Raw genomic sequence first — 15056 nt, forward strand, 5'->3', positions numbered from 1 at the left:
TTTTAAATTTAAGAAGTATGTTAGTTGTCAATCGATCTGTCAAAGTAAAATAATGTAAATCTGACCTTAGGAAGCAATAAACTTGCGAACAGCCCATTTTATGACCATTGGCCTCGTGTAAATTTCTTTACAGATACTTGGTCGATGAGGCTTTTCACATTTCATTTATGTGTTAAACAATCCCAATAAATGTGGGTTGTAGCCGAATTTTAAAACCTTCGAATACCTATTTTTCGTGCTAATTTGACCAGACTATAGATAAAGTAAAACATTTATAATAAAATTCTAAATTCTTATATAAAAGTAGATATGTTTTAATTCAATTCTTACATTTATTTACTTTAGGGTAGACATTTTGGTGCAGTAAAACAATAGTAAAAACCACTTTTGGGAATTGGTTTCTTATCGATCCATTTATCATTTTGCTCATCGTAAACTGAAACGAAATTTGAAGCGCATTTTTTCTGATAGCCACCAACAGCCCACAACTGATTGTAGATTGAAATGCAACCAGGTCTTTGGCATTCTATATTCAAAGAGCAAATCTACAAAATGTAACGATGATTTAGATTAGCAACAACAAAATATATATTTTATAAAACCTTAGTCCATTCATTTCTTTGTGGATCATAACGTTCCACCGTTGAAGAATATTCATCGCAAAAGCCACCTACAACAAATATTTGTCCATTGTGAACTGACGCCTGCAATGTTGCGAATATATTATTTATTCTCATGTAAAAAAGCTTATAATTTTTAGTTAATCATTTCTGAACTTACACCTGCATTAGAATGTTTTTCATTCATATCCGCACATTGAGTCCAGCTATTTGTTGCAGGGTCATAACATTCGACAGATTTTAATTTGTTACTATTTTCGCCACCAAAAACATAAATTTTTTCGTTGAGAACAACTGCGGTAACAAATGCACGAGGTGTGCTCATACTATTTATTGACTTCCATCCATCAGACGCGGTATACCTAAATATTTGTGGACATTGGAATGGTTTAAAAAGTATGGCGAAGCTTTTCATATTCAAATACGAATGTTGCAAAACCCGGCAACAACTTTTCTATGGTGCACTCCAGTCGAAACTGCTACATTCCTTTAGAGGATTTTGATGAGCTTTTATGGGTGATCGAAACTCTTAAGCAAGGCAAAGCAATGCTACAACAAAAACCCAAGTTTACAATCTAATATTATGGAATTAATGGTTCCTTAACCGACGTTGACGATTTTCAATATAAATATCCCGTTTACAAAACAGCACCAGTCGCGGATGTATCAGATAAACGGTGCTATAAAGCATAATGTGTGGAATGCAGGCATGGTCCGATTGATTGAACTTTATCAGTGGGGTTTTGTCATTACCATTTATTGTCGCTCAACCACCCAGGCAATTTTTGTCGCCTCATAGCAAAGTAAGCAAGTCATTACTTCTTAGCGATAATTGACGACGATAAGCATCACCAATGGAAATCAAGCCCTCCTCTAATTGGTTTTCCTACCCTGATAGTAGGAACCAGCATTAATAGTAAAAACATTGTCAGCTTAGAAATTAAACGGAGAACAACTATTGCCAACAAATCCAGAAATGGACTGAGTCGGAAATTGAAAAGTAAAGAAAGTATTGCAGTCGACAGCGCAGTTTGGCAGCAGAGGGGGAGACCTACACTGAGTTGGGAGAGGAACGTGGAGGAAGACTTTACCTCCCTTGATTCTCCCAATTGTCATCAGTTATCGCGAACTAGGGATAGCTGTCGTGACTTGTTACGAAACGGCCAAAATCGCTTAGGTGGTTAAGCGCCAATAAATAAATACGAGTATAGTATGAACTAGATAACGAAGATTCAATTCACTAAACTATGTTCATATCGGAAAGCACGTACAGCTCGTGATTAAGTGTACTTCAATACACGGCAGCCGTTGTACAATAGCTAATATTAAAAGGACCACAACTCAAGTGACGGGACAACATATAATTGTGAAATGCTACGAATGTATTTCTGCCACGAAATGCTTCTAAGCAAAAAGAACAATCTTCGATGCCGTTCGGAGTCGACGTAAAGCATAAAGTCTTACCAATTTCTACGAAAAACTAAAAAGTAGTACCATACAAATTGGAAAAGAAGTTCCGCTTTAATCTTCTCTGAGTATTGCACCAATTTACACCGTTGGTAACTACGAAATAAAATTCTCTCTCGGAAAACGAAAATCATCCCGTTCGCGATGTAATGATAAATTCTAGACGCAGGCAACATTAGAAAATGCGGCTTTGGGTAAAGTGTCCACGAGATAGTCGGGCTAGTTCCATTATGGCGTTAATTTCCGAAAAGTACTGGATCCGTGACTGACAAAGGACTTTCCAACATCGATAACACTCTTCAAAACGATCAGGCAGTGTCTTTATCGTTATATAACAAATACAACGGCATTGGGAAAATTGGAAAAAAAAAAGTTCTTTGAAAGAGTTAGGGACCTTTTCTGTTGGTGACAACGAGAACTTAAAAAGATTTAATGCTAAGCTGAATAAGCTTTTTGTCAATGTCGACATTGTTTATTGAAACTCAGCGGCAATGTTCAATGTTCTCTTAAGCTCTCGCTAAGATTTGACAGTGATGTCCTCTGCGTTTTTGTCCTGAAGGACTGTAGTTTATCTTTGTGTGCCCCATATTCCATACCTTCAATATATCTCTCTTCCGGCGCTTTTAGCAATAGCTGGAGAAGAGTTCAATATGTCCAATTTTCAAATCTGGGAACAAAAATGATGTCTCTAATTTGTTGCTGACCGATCTACTATTACCAACCTAGCGTCATTTTCTGATTCTTTGCATTCCTGTATTAATAATAGTTGTCAGGAAAATAAAGTTCTACACAAAATCTTAATATTTAAACTTGAGTGTATGGGGCTTCATTCTGTCTTCTTATCGTGGTTAATATATTATTTGTCTAACAAGTTTCTGTGTGTAGAAATCGAGGTCTTACCCTTTTTAGCAACGTGCTTTGCTCAAAAATGCTTTCTTGGACCACTTTTGTTTGTGCTTTTCATGAATAATATATTGGTTCCTTCGTTAAATAGTCCCCTCCCCTTTTATGCAGGGATCTTAAGATATTTCGTAGAATTAATGTGCCGTTGGAATCCTTGCTCCTTCAAAACGACCGAAATAATTTTCTTGTTGGTTATTGTGTTAAGAGTGCTTCGCCCCATTCAATATTTACGACCACTCTCAAATTGTGATCAAAGCCCTCTAACGGGAGTACAAGGAAGCTAGCAGTTTTAACAGGGTTGAGCAATAGGGTAGTCGCTGTTAAAGGCCTTGATTTCATTTAATTTGAATCATCTTGGCGATTGGTGTAATCCAGTATCCTAAGTTATGTTAGTTTGAACTGGTGAATAAAGGATCACATAGACTGAATGTGTCCATAATGCTGCCACAGTTTCTTTGACGACCAAACAGAACAGGCCCAATTAGGTACCAGTACTTATTGTATAGAATAACTCCATCCTCTTGGCAAATACTTGAAGTTTTTTAGGACCTAGTTTAGCTGTTGCCCTGACATCTGGCAACTCTGCCGCCCCTAGTAGATGTACCCTTGACCTCGCGAGCGCAGGAAACGAACACAGAGCGTGCTCAACCGAAGGCTTTTATAAACCATGCCTTCCTTCGTAGACTTTGAGAATCCTTATATCAGGAATAATTTTGTATCTCTCTAGCACGCTCAAAAATGGAATACGCGGAGCCGAGAGGGTTTAAAGAAAATCAATCTCCAGCATTTAATGTGTCTAAAAGGTGCTTCGATCATTCCTTACCATTTTAATTACGCGCTTGCAGAGCTAATAATTTACTGGAGTCGTGCCTTTAACATGGTTTATAACATATCTATTTATTTAAATGCATATCCTATATTCTGTTATTTATGTTTATTATAGTTATAATTTGATTATATAATTTTAACATCTAATAATAAATCACCATGGCATCATTGCGCTTCCCAATGCAGCCGGTTCTATGTACCGGAGCGACTCGGGATTTTTCCCGACCAAGGACTGCCATTTCAGTGAAACCCCATTTAATTTGTAGCGTCCCACCCACAAATTGTCATCCTCCCAGCAGCTCCCCCCGACGGGCTTCATTGCGCCATGTTGCCAGGCCGCAAACCCAACTACACCGGGTACCCCAATGCTTACCCAGGGACGTCCAGTCCCAGGGCCACAACAGCAATAGCGTCCTGACCTCCCACAACTCAGGCGTAGTAACCCGTCACTTACTCCTAGAGTGACGACGTCTCCCCCGCTGCACTTCAGAATTCTGCAGTTAAACTGTAATGCGATAACTGGGAAGATCACGGAGATAGTTGCTTTCATGAAGCGGATTAACACCCGCATTGCTATGATTCAAGAGACAGAAAAAATAGCGAGAGCGGAAATGGAGGCAGTCTCATGTTTATCGCCGGCTACTCAGTGCAATATAATCTATTCGATCCCGACATCGGCCGCAGGGACAGTGTCTTAGAACGTCACGACTTACCTGTCCGGGCAGGCGATGTAAACCTAGAAGTCATCACCATCTACATCCCTCTTGTCACTTGTTGCCCCACTGGATACCGCCCTAATATCAGAGCCCTACTCACTGGCGATAATTGCATTATCTTAGGCGATTTCAATGCCCATCACGATCTATGGCATTCAAACCTGCAGGCGGACAGCAGGGGTGAGATTCTGGCGGATCAAATAGAAGAAACGACGTTCTGCACAATAAACGGAGACGCTCCCACTTGTATGGTAGGAAACTGTCACAGTTCACCAGATATATCAATCGTGAGCGCAGGACTCGTAAACTGCGTCAACTGGCAACCGATGGTAACATTGGCATCCGACCACCTGCCAATATTTATTTCCTCGCGCGTACCGCCGACTTCATCGTCACCGAAAAACGCACTTTCATAAACTTTAAAAAAGTAAAGTGGGATGAGTATGAATCCTTTACAGTCGCTTTGCTGTCCTTCCTATCCCGACTGATGCTCGCCAAGGGGAGCGTGCCTTCCGTAAGGTCATTGAATCCGCCTCGGCACGTTTCATTCCCGCCGGGAGAATTCCCGAAATTTCGCTTCATTTTCCGGCGGCGGCCGCAAATTTAACGAGAGAACGTGGCCTTATAAGACAGTTGGCCCCAGCGGGTTGGGGGGTCAAGCATGCCTGTCGAAAGAGGCGACTAAAATACCAGATTCATGGGGCTGTGTAGCGCAACCCTTTCAGGTTTCCAGCGCAATATATAGCTTATCCAAACCCAATTGTCAACCTCACCTATCCGCGGCGAACCCTGTTTCACTCCTCATGGAACTTGGGGGTGGGGAGGGAGGGATGGCCTGAAGGTTTAATGTGGCCATATAAATCGTTCCCGAGATGGTCAGGCTAGCACCTTAATGGTGCCGTGTTACCGGAGCGTACCGGATCTGTATCTGGCAAAGGACCATCACATCGATAACACTCCCCAATACCTTCGGGGAGAAACCTTATGGCTACAACAACAACAACCTTATAAGACAGCTCGATTCCGGCAACCCCTAAATAAGGCATATAAACCAACGCATCAGATTGCTTGTGGATGACCACACGGGCGAAATGGGAGGAGCATTTAAGTGCTTGTAACCTCTCTGCCGGTGTGGGTAGCTTTGGTCCACCGTAAAGTCCCTATCGAATCCGTCTAAGCGCAATGACAAAATTTCCATCGCCTTTGGAGTTAAAGTGCTGTCGAAAGCGAAAAAATGAGTGAGCGTTCTATGGTTGACAAAGTTAGACGGCGGACAACAGACGCGCACATAAACATAAATTCAGCGCGTCCCCAATTACCATCGCCGCCAAAGAGGTTAAGGATGCCATCGGTCATGCTAAACCATCTAAAGCAGTGGGTCCAGACGGCATAGCCTGCCGATGCTTCAAAGCCTAGGTAAGGAGGGCTTCAAATATTTAGCACATGGCTTCAACATGTCCCTTTCCACCTTTTTCATCCCCGAAAAATGGAAAATGGCCAAGGTGGCCCGCTACTAAAGCCTTGGAAACCAGCTAACATAGGAGATTCTTATCGTCCGATATCGCTCCCATCACCAGTAGCGAAGACACTTGAAGCCATTCTACTTTAATGCAAATTTGCAACTAGCCAATCAACAGCATGGCTTGCGAAAATTACACAGCACAACCACCGCGCTAAATGCCATTAGTACCCAGATAAAATGCGGATTAAATCAATTGTGAGCGCTACATATTTTACAGAGCTGAATTTAATAAGCTCAATAGATTTTTGTATCGGCGGTACATTCATAATGTTGAAAACAGTATTAAATGTAACCCAAAATTTTTTGGAGCTACATTAAGTCGAAAAAGAATTGTTCGGATATTCCGACATCGGTCCACCTTAGAGGTGTTTCGGCCAAATCAATTTCGGAAGCGGCTGAGTTATTCGCTGAATTATTTTCCTCGAATTTCGTTACGGATAATAGTAGTGGGGTTTCGTCTGAATATCTGCCAATTGTAGATACTTCCATCAATTTCGGGAAGCTATGCTTGACTGACTTGGACATAGCTAATGGTATTGAACAGCTAAAGATGTCAACCACAACTGACGCAGATGGACTCTCGGCTGTCCTGTTGAAAAGTTGTTCATCTTTGATTGTTCCTTTAAGGCACATATTTAATATGTCGCTGTCTGCCGCAGTTTTTACTGATGCATGGAAATTGACTTTTACTACGCCTATCCATAAAGGTGGTAACAAAAATGATATCCAAAATTATAGGCCGATATCCAAACTTACCACTATGTCAAAGCTATTTGAGTGCATAGTTAAGAATAAAATGTACCTCTCCGTGAAACATCTACTATGTCCTCAGCAGCACGGGTTCGTTGCGGGTAGATCTACCATAACTAACCTGGCTGTTTTTACGGAAGAATGTTTGGATTCCTTTCAAAAGGGCTACCAAATCGACGCGGTATATACTGATTTTTCTAAGGCGTTCGATAGGGTATCGCATCGAATACTACTGGACAAACTTGAATGCTTGGGCTTTCACTCTGAGTTTCTGAAGTGGATGTGTCATCTTTTCCATTCGCCCCAACTTCCGGTGTCCCCCAGGGCAGCGTTTTGGGTCCGCTACTATTTGTCATATTTATTAACGACATATCATCTTGCTTTTCAAGCTGTAAGTTTCTTCTTTATGCTGATGACTTAAAATTTTACCATGAAATCAAGTGCTTGGATGATTCTTTAATCTTACAAAATGAGCTAAGAAACTTATACCATTGGTGTGTCCGTAATCTTCTATTGTTGTTGTTGTTGTTGTTGTAGCAATGCTCACCCCACCTAATAGCCGCGACCGATCACAAATTATCATCAATATCCTCTAACGGGAGTCCAAGGAAACTTGCCGTTTCAACAGGGGTGGATCATAAGGAAAGGGGTGTTAGAGGCGTTGGTTCCACATTACAATTAAAGAGATGGTTGGTGTCATGTGGGGACACATTGCAAGCGGGGCATACATTTTGTATGTCGGGGTTGATTCTGGATAGGTAAGAGTTTAACCTGTTACAGTATCCAGAACGAAGTTGAGCAAGAGTGACACGCGTTTCCCTGGGGAGTATGCGTTCCTCTCCCGCGAGTTCTGGATATTTTTCTTCAAGTACTGGATTCACCGGGCAATTCCCGACATAAAGGTCCGACGCCTGTCTAGTTCACCAAGGACCTGCTTGTGTTTTTTCGCTTCATACGGCTGGGTTCTCAGGTGCCGTATTTCCTCAAAATGCTTACGGAGATGACTCCTTAGGCCCCTAGGCGGGGCTGGTTCGTCAATCAGATGTCTGTTGGGATGCCCAGGTTTCTGGGTATTCAACAGAAACTGTTTGGTCAGCATCTCATTTCTCTCCCTGATGGGGAGTATTCCCGCCTCATTATGCAGATGGTGTTCTGGGGACATAAGAAGACAGCCCGTGGCGATTCTGAGAGCAGTATTTTGGCAGGCCTGTAGTTTCTTCCAGTGGGTGGTTTTTAGGCTTGGCGACCATAGGGGTGACGCGTAGCACGTAATCGGCTGGCTAATTGCTTTGTATGTGGTCATGAGCGTTTCTTTATCTTTTCCCCAGGTACTGCCAGCAAGGGATTTGAGGATTTTATTACGGCTCTGAATTCTCGGAACAATTGCGGTTGCGTGCGCACCAAAATGTAGATCCTGATCAAACGTCACACCCAAGATTTTGGGGTGTAGGACAGTCGGTAGCGTAGTGCCATCGACGTGGATGTTCAATATGGTCGACATTTGGGGCGTCCATGTTGTAAATAAGGTCGCGGAAGATTTAGTCGGTGACAATGCCAGGTTTCGCGAGGCGAAAAAACTGGAGAGATCAGGGAGATAGCCGTTTATTTTATTGCATAGCTCATCGATCTCTGGGCCTGGGCCTGTGGCCATTATTGTGCAGTCATCGGCGTAGAAAACGATTGTGACTCCTTCCGGTGGTGAAGGTAGCTTAGATATGTAGAAATTAAACAAAAGTGCGGATAGGACACCACCCTGTGGCACCCCCTGTTTAATTCTCCTTGGTTTTGATGTTTCGTTTCTGAATTGCACCGATGCCTGCCGACCACCCAGATAATTTGCGGTCCACCTTTTAAGACATGGGGGAAGGGTAGACCCTTCCAGGTATTGCAGTAACGAGCCATGGTTGACCGTATCAAAGGCTTTTGATAGGTCTAGCGTTACGAGTACTGTTCTATGGTGGGGGTATTGATTCAAACCGCAATTTATCTGGGTGCTAATGACATTTAGCGTGGAGGTAGTGCTATGGAGTTTTCTGAAGCCATGCTGATGAGGGGCTAGCTGCAAATGTGCTTGGAAATAAGGGAGCAAAATGGCTTCAAGCGTCTTTGCCACCGGCGATAGGAGAGATATCGGACGATATGACTCACCTATGTTAGCTGGTTTCCCAGGCTTTAGTAGCGGGACCACCTTGGCCATTTTCCATTTCTCGGGTATGACAAAGGTGGAAAGAGACAGGTTGAAGACATGCGCTAAATATTTGAAACCCTCTTTCCCTAGGTTTTTAAGCATCGGCATGGCTATGCCGTCTGGGCCCACTGCTTTGGATGGTTTAGCGCGACCAATGGCGTCCTCAACCTCTCTAGCGGTGATGGTGACTGGTGACGCGCTGAATGTGTGTTTATGTGCGTGTCCATTGGCTCTCCGTCTATCTTTGTCAACCGTAGGATGCATTATATATTGTCGGCAGAAAGCGCTCGCGCATTTTTTCGCATCCGACAGCACCTTATCGCCAAAGGCGATGGAAACTTTGTCTTTGTGCTTAGTCGGATTCGATAGGGACTTTACGGTGGACCAAAGTTTACCTACACCGGTAGAGAGGTTACAACCTCTTAGGTGCTCTTCCCATTTCGCGCGCGCTTAGGCGTAGACTACGGGACGCCCTTGGGCGTGAGCAGCAAGGAGCCACAAAAGATTTATAAAAGTTACATGGACGTCGGGTTTTGGGATCAAGCCCAGAACAACCTGTCCGATGCAACCATGCCTTGCACGAGACACACTGAACAGAGTATGACCGTCCTAAAAAGATTCTTTTCTGGCAAATGCAGCAAAACCATTTCTCAGGACCGGGGTCAGGAGACGGACCCGGATTGGGTTCGATACCTTCCCGGAGTAAGAGAATATGTAGCAGTCCTGCTGCAAGGAGCTGCTGGGAGGATGACAATTTGTGGGAGGGACGAAACAAATTAAATGGGGTCACACTGAAATGACATTCCTTGGTCGGGAAAAATCCCGAGTCGCTCCGGTACATAGAACCGACTGCCTTGGGAATCTTCTATTCCTAAATATTGGTAAGTGCCATTTTACCACTTATGCTAAAGGTTCTGGTTTAGCTCCTACATCGTATAGTATCTCAGACGTTCAATTAAAAAAGTCAACTGAAGTTAAAAATTTGTATTTTGATACCAAGCTGACTTTTGCCACTCACATAAGCTATATAGTTTCTAGAGTGTATGCGTTGTTGGCTTTTATCCGCCGTAACTGCTCATCATTTTCAGGTCCTTATACTCTAAAACTATTGTATACATCTTTAGTTAGATCGAGGTTGGAGTAAGCGGTATTTGTTTGGAGACCTTTACATGCTGTTTATATCAAGGGGTTGGAGTCTGTTCAGAGAGCTTTTGTGCGCTTTGCGTTGCGGTCGATGAACTTTGTAGACCCTGTACCATCATATCACTCTCGCTGTTTACTGATAAATCTTATGTCACTAGACTCTAGGCGAACTCTGTTGTCAATGTGCGTTGTCTTTGATATCGTTTCGGGCTCAATTGACTGTTGTTGTTGTTGTAGTTGTTGTAGCGATAAGGTTGCTCCCCGAAGGCTTTGGCGAGTGTTATCGATGTAATGGTCCTTTGCCGGATACAGATCCGGTACGCCCCGGTACCACAGCACCATTAAGGTGCTAGCCCGACCATCTCGGGAACGATTTATGTGGCCACATTAAACCTTCAGGCCATCCCCTCGCTCCCCACCCTAAGGTCTATGAGGAGCTTGGGGTCGCCAGAGCCTCGTCTGTTAGTGAAACAGGATTCGCCGCGGATAGGTGAGGTTGACAATTGGGTTTGGAGAAGCTATGTATTGCGCTGGAAACCTGAAGGGTTGCGCTACACAGCCCCTTGAATCTGGTATTTTAGTCGCCTCTTACGACAGGCATACCTACCGCGGGAATATTCTGACCCCCTAACCCGCTGGGTCTCAATTTACTGTTCTTACCTCCTCATGAAAATTCGTTTTAATGTACCCTGTCGTATCTTTCGTTGTAACGATTTGTTTTATATGGGTGTTGCTAGAACGGTTTATGCAATGAATGGTCCCCTTAGGAGTACACTTTCTTAATTTAATGCTTATTCCTATTCCTTGGCGTTTGATTTTAGTTGTAGTAAACTTACATTTAAGAACCTGATAATCAGATACTTGTCATAAAGTTAACTATACTTTTTGGTGAGCATGCAACCGCAATTGAACCGAAAATCCAGAGCCGTAATAAAAACCTAAAATCTCTTGCTGGCAGTACTTGGCCAGCCGATTGCATGCTACGCGTCCCAGATATGGTCGCCAAGCCTAAAGACTACTCACTGGAAGAAGCTACAGGCCTGCCAAAATACTGCCCTCAGAACCGCCACGGGTTGTCTTCTTATGTCCCCAGAACACCATCTACATAATGAGGCGAGAATACTCCCCATGAGGGAGAGAAATGAAATGCTAACCAAACAGTTCCTGTTGAATACCCAGAAACCTGGGCATCCCAACAGACATCTGATTGATGAGCCAACACCGTCCAGGGGCTTAAGGAGTCATCTCCGTAAGCATTATGAGGAAATGCGGCACCTGAGAACACAGCCGTATGAAGCCAAAAAACACAAGCAGGTCCTCAGTGAACTCCACAAACAGGCGTCGGACCTCTATGTCAGGAGTTGCCCGGTGAATCCAGTTCCTAAAGAAAAATAACCAGAACTCGCAGAAAAAGAACGCACCCTCCATAGGGAAAAGCGCGTCACGCTAGCTCAACTTCGATCTGAGTACTGTAACAGGTTAAACTCTCACCTATCCAGAATCAACCCCGAAATACAAAATGTATGCCCTGCTTGCAATGTGTCCCCACGTGACACCTACCATCTCTTCAATTGTAATGTGGAACCAACGCCTCTAACACCCCTCTCATTATGGTCCACCCCTGTTGAAAAAGCAAGTATCTTTGGACTCCCGTTAGAGGATATTGATGACAATTTGTGATCGGTCACAACTATTGGATGGGGCGAAGCACTGCTACAACAACAACAACAACAGATTTCGAATTTGTATGTGTTCGATATGTGTATTTTTCGTTTTTATATAGATAGGCGCGGTAATCAACCGATTTTGTGATTATTGCAATTCTATTTTGAAATGGAAATGTTGTTATCTTCAACCGTTTTTGAAGTCAATGCAAAAATTTTCAAAAGATTCGAGCAGTAGGCGTTGCCACTCGCTTTTCAAGATAGTTAAATACAGTTTTTAGGTCAACCTTACGAAGTTGATCATATAAAATATTTGCATTGTAGCTTTACAAATGACAAAAATATCCCGGTAGGTTTTGAATTGTCACAGAATTATATTTCATTTTGAAAAAATATTAAATTTTTACAGGAGTATTAGCCGCGGTCAGAAGAGAAGTGTGTTGAATTTCATTACAATACATTTCTTTAAATGAATGGATGAAAAATACTTAAATAAACTTTTTTTATCCGTAGAGACTACCGTTTTTTCGGTTGACTGAACTAGGATATACAAAAAATCAGATTTTTTTTCGTGAACTCCACCTTCCCCCCCCCCTCCCCCGCCGCTCCATAAAAGCCTCTCTGAATGAGTCCAAAGCAGTGTTACCAGTGGGTAAGTAAGACTTGCTTTTCAAATTACATTGCAAATTACTACATATTCATACTCACATTTCAACTGATTGTAAAATTTCATTATTTGCCCCCTTTCCTCCAACTGCATAGATTTTACGGTTTAATTCCACGACAGAATGTACATATGCGGCTGGTTCATTGGGGGCAACCGTTGCAATAATTTAGTTTTGAAATTCCAGCTACTAACTTCGTCAATTGCTTTGCCGTTTCGCTCGCCGCCAATGAAAATTAAATTGTCATTAAAGAAAACTGCTCGAATTGATGAGAAATCTATTTCGATATCGACCCATTTCTGCCATAAATCGTCAGTTTTGTTATATTGAAAGATGGTTTTACTCTGCAATATTTTTAAATCGTTATTTAAATTAGCACGTAGCCAGACAATTGGAAGAAATAAGAAAAAATATGGGGACCACATTCTGTTAGTAGTTTTGTTGCAAAAAAATTATCATGGAACCTCCCAGCAATATCCAAAGCTCCGCTCCGAGGTCAAAACTATGAGCAGAATGCGGTCCATATATTTTTCTTGCTCCAAGCACTTTGGCGCCGAAAGAAAATAGAAGTAGTAAAATGAAAATATGTATTTACATACGTAAGACCATGAACCCGGGCATTTACATCTCTGTACTTTTTTGCATAGGTCTGTGATCTAAGCTGCAACGGTAACCCATAGACAGTCCCAAGTCTAATTTTCCCAAGCACACATACCAAAGCTATTTTACAATAAATTTGGAATAAAAGCTCCCCTTAGAATCAAAGTTGCAAAAGTATGTATGATACCCATAGCCTCAACGATTTTGTCGAGCCATAAAGTTTGACTCACAAGTCGTCAATAGTAAAAGTTGGTGAGATGAAATAACAAAAGTAATTGGAGGGAAAGGAACGTGTTAATAGGAATGGAAAATTTGTATAGTTTAAGCTGAACAAAAATAAATATTCAGTGCAGCTATGGATTTACATTTGACCTCGAATATCTTAAGAATTGGAGATAAGAATTGGACAGGCGAAACACAAGGCGCGATACAGATTTGAGGCCGAGATTATCTTCGAATTTGCGTCGAGCTCCTTTTAATTAGCTGACGAAACCTACATGTTTTACGCCGACTCCGAACGGAATTTGCAAAGCAGAGGAATTTGCAGTGAGAAGCTTTTAATGGCAGACATACACTCGGAGTGTTCGCCAAACCACTGCCTAGGAACGACTCCGTTTTGAGAAACATTTTTATACTCAGTTGAGCAGAGCTCACAGAGTATATTAACTTTGATTGGATAACGGTTGGTTGTACAGGTATAAAGGAATCGAGATAGATATAGACTTCCATATATCAAAATCATCAGTATCGAAAAAAAATTCGATTGGGCCATGTCAGTCCGTCCGTCCGTCCGTCCGTCTGTCCGTTAACACGATAACTTGAGTAAATTTTGAGGTATCTTGATGAAATTTGGTATGTAGGTTCCTGGGTACTCATCTCAGATCGCTATTTAAAATGAACGATATCGGAAAATAACCACGCCCACTTTTTCGATATCGAAAATTTCGAAAAATCGAAAAAGTGCGATAATTCATTACCAAATATGGATTAAGCGATGAAACTTGGTAAGTTAGTTGAACTTATGACGCAGAATAGAAAACTAGTAAAATTTTGGACAATGGGCGTGGCACCGCCCACTTTTAAAAGAAGGTAATTTAGAAGTTTTGCAAGCTGTTATTTGGCAGTCGTTGAAGATATCATGATGAAATTTGGCAGGAACGTTACCCTTATTACTATATGTCTGCTTAAAAAAAATTTGCAAAATCGGAGAACGACCACGCCCACTTTAAAAAAAAAAATTTTCTTTTAAATTCAAATTTAAAAAAAGGTTAATATGTTTACAGCATATAAGTAAATTATGCCAACATTCAACTCCAGTAATGATAATGGTGCGTATCTCGAAAAGGCATCCACCTATAGAACTAAGGCCCACTCCCTTTTAAAATACTCATTAACACCTTTCATTTGATACCCATATTGTACAAACGCATTCTAGAGTCACCCCTGGTCCACGTTTATGGCGATATCCCGAAAACACTCACTTTTAAAATACTCATTAACACCTTTCATTTGATACCCATAATGTACAAACAAATTCTAGAGTCACCCCTAGGCGTCCACATATCGAACTAAGGCCCACGCCGTCTTAAAATACTCATTAACACCTCTCATTTGATACTCATATCGTACAAACAAATTCTAGAGTCACCCCTGGTCCATCCTTATGGCGATATCTCGAAAAGGCGTCCATCTATAGAACTTAGGCCCACGCTCTTTTAACATATCCATTAATACCTTTCATTTGATACCCATATCGTACAAAATAAATTCTAGAGTCACTCCTGGTCCACCTTAATAGCTATATCTCGAAAAGGCGTCCACCTATAGAACTTAGGCCCACTCCCTTTTAAAATTATCATTAACACATTTCATTTGATACCCATATCGTACAAACAAATTCTAGAGTCAGGCCTGGTCAACCTTTATGGCGATATCCCTAAATGGCGTCCATCTATACAACTATGGCCCACTTCCTCTTAAAATACTCTTT

At 41.9% G+C, this 15056-nt stretch overlaps 1 pseudogene; it reads right to left on the reverse strand.

Annotated features, from left to right (window-relative positions):
• Positions 1 to 239: 239 nt before the first annotated feature.
• Positions 240 to 15056, reverse strand: part of LOC137251295 (kelch-like protein 5) — a 47652-nt pseudogene continuing 32835 nt past the window's right edge.

Source organism: Eurosta solidaginis, chromosome 4 (assembly GCF_040869045.1).
Source record: "Eurosta solidaginis isolate ZX-2024a chromosome 4, ASM4086904v1, whole genome shotgun sequence".
NCBI classification, from domain to species: domain Eukaryota; kingdom Metazoa; phylum Arthropoda; class Insecta; order Diptera; family Tephritidae; genus Eurosta; species Eurosta solidaginis.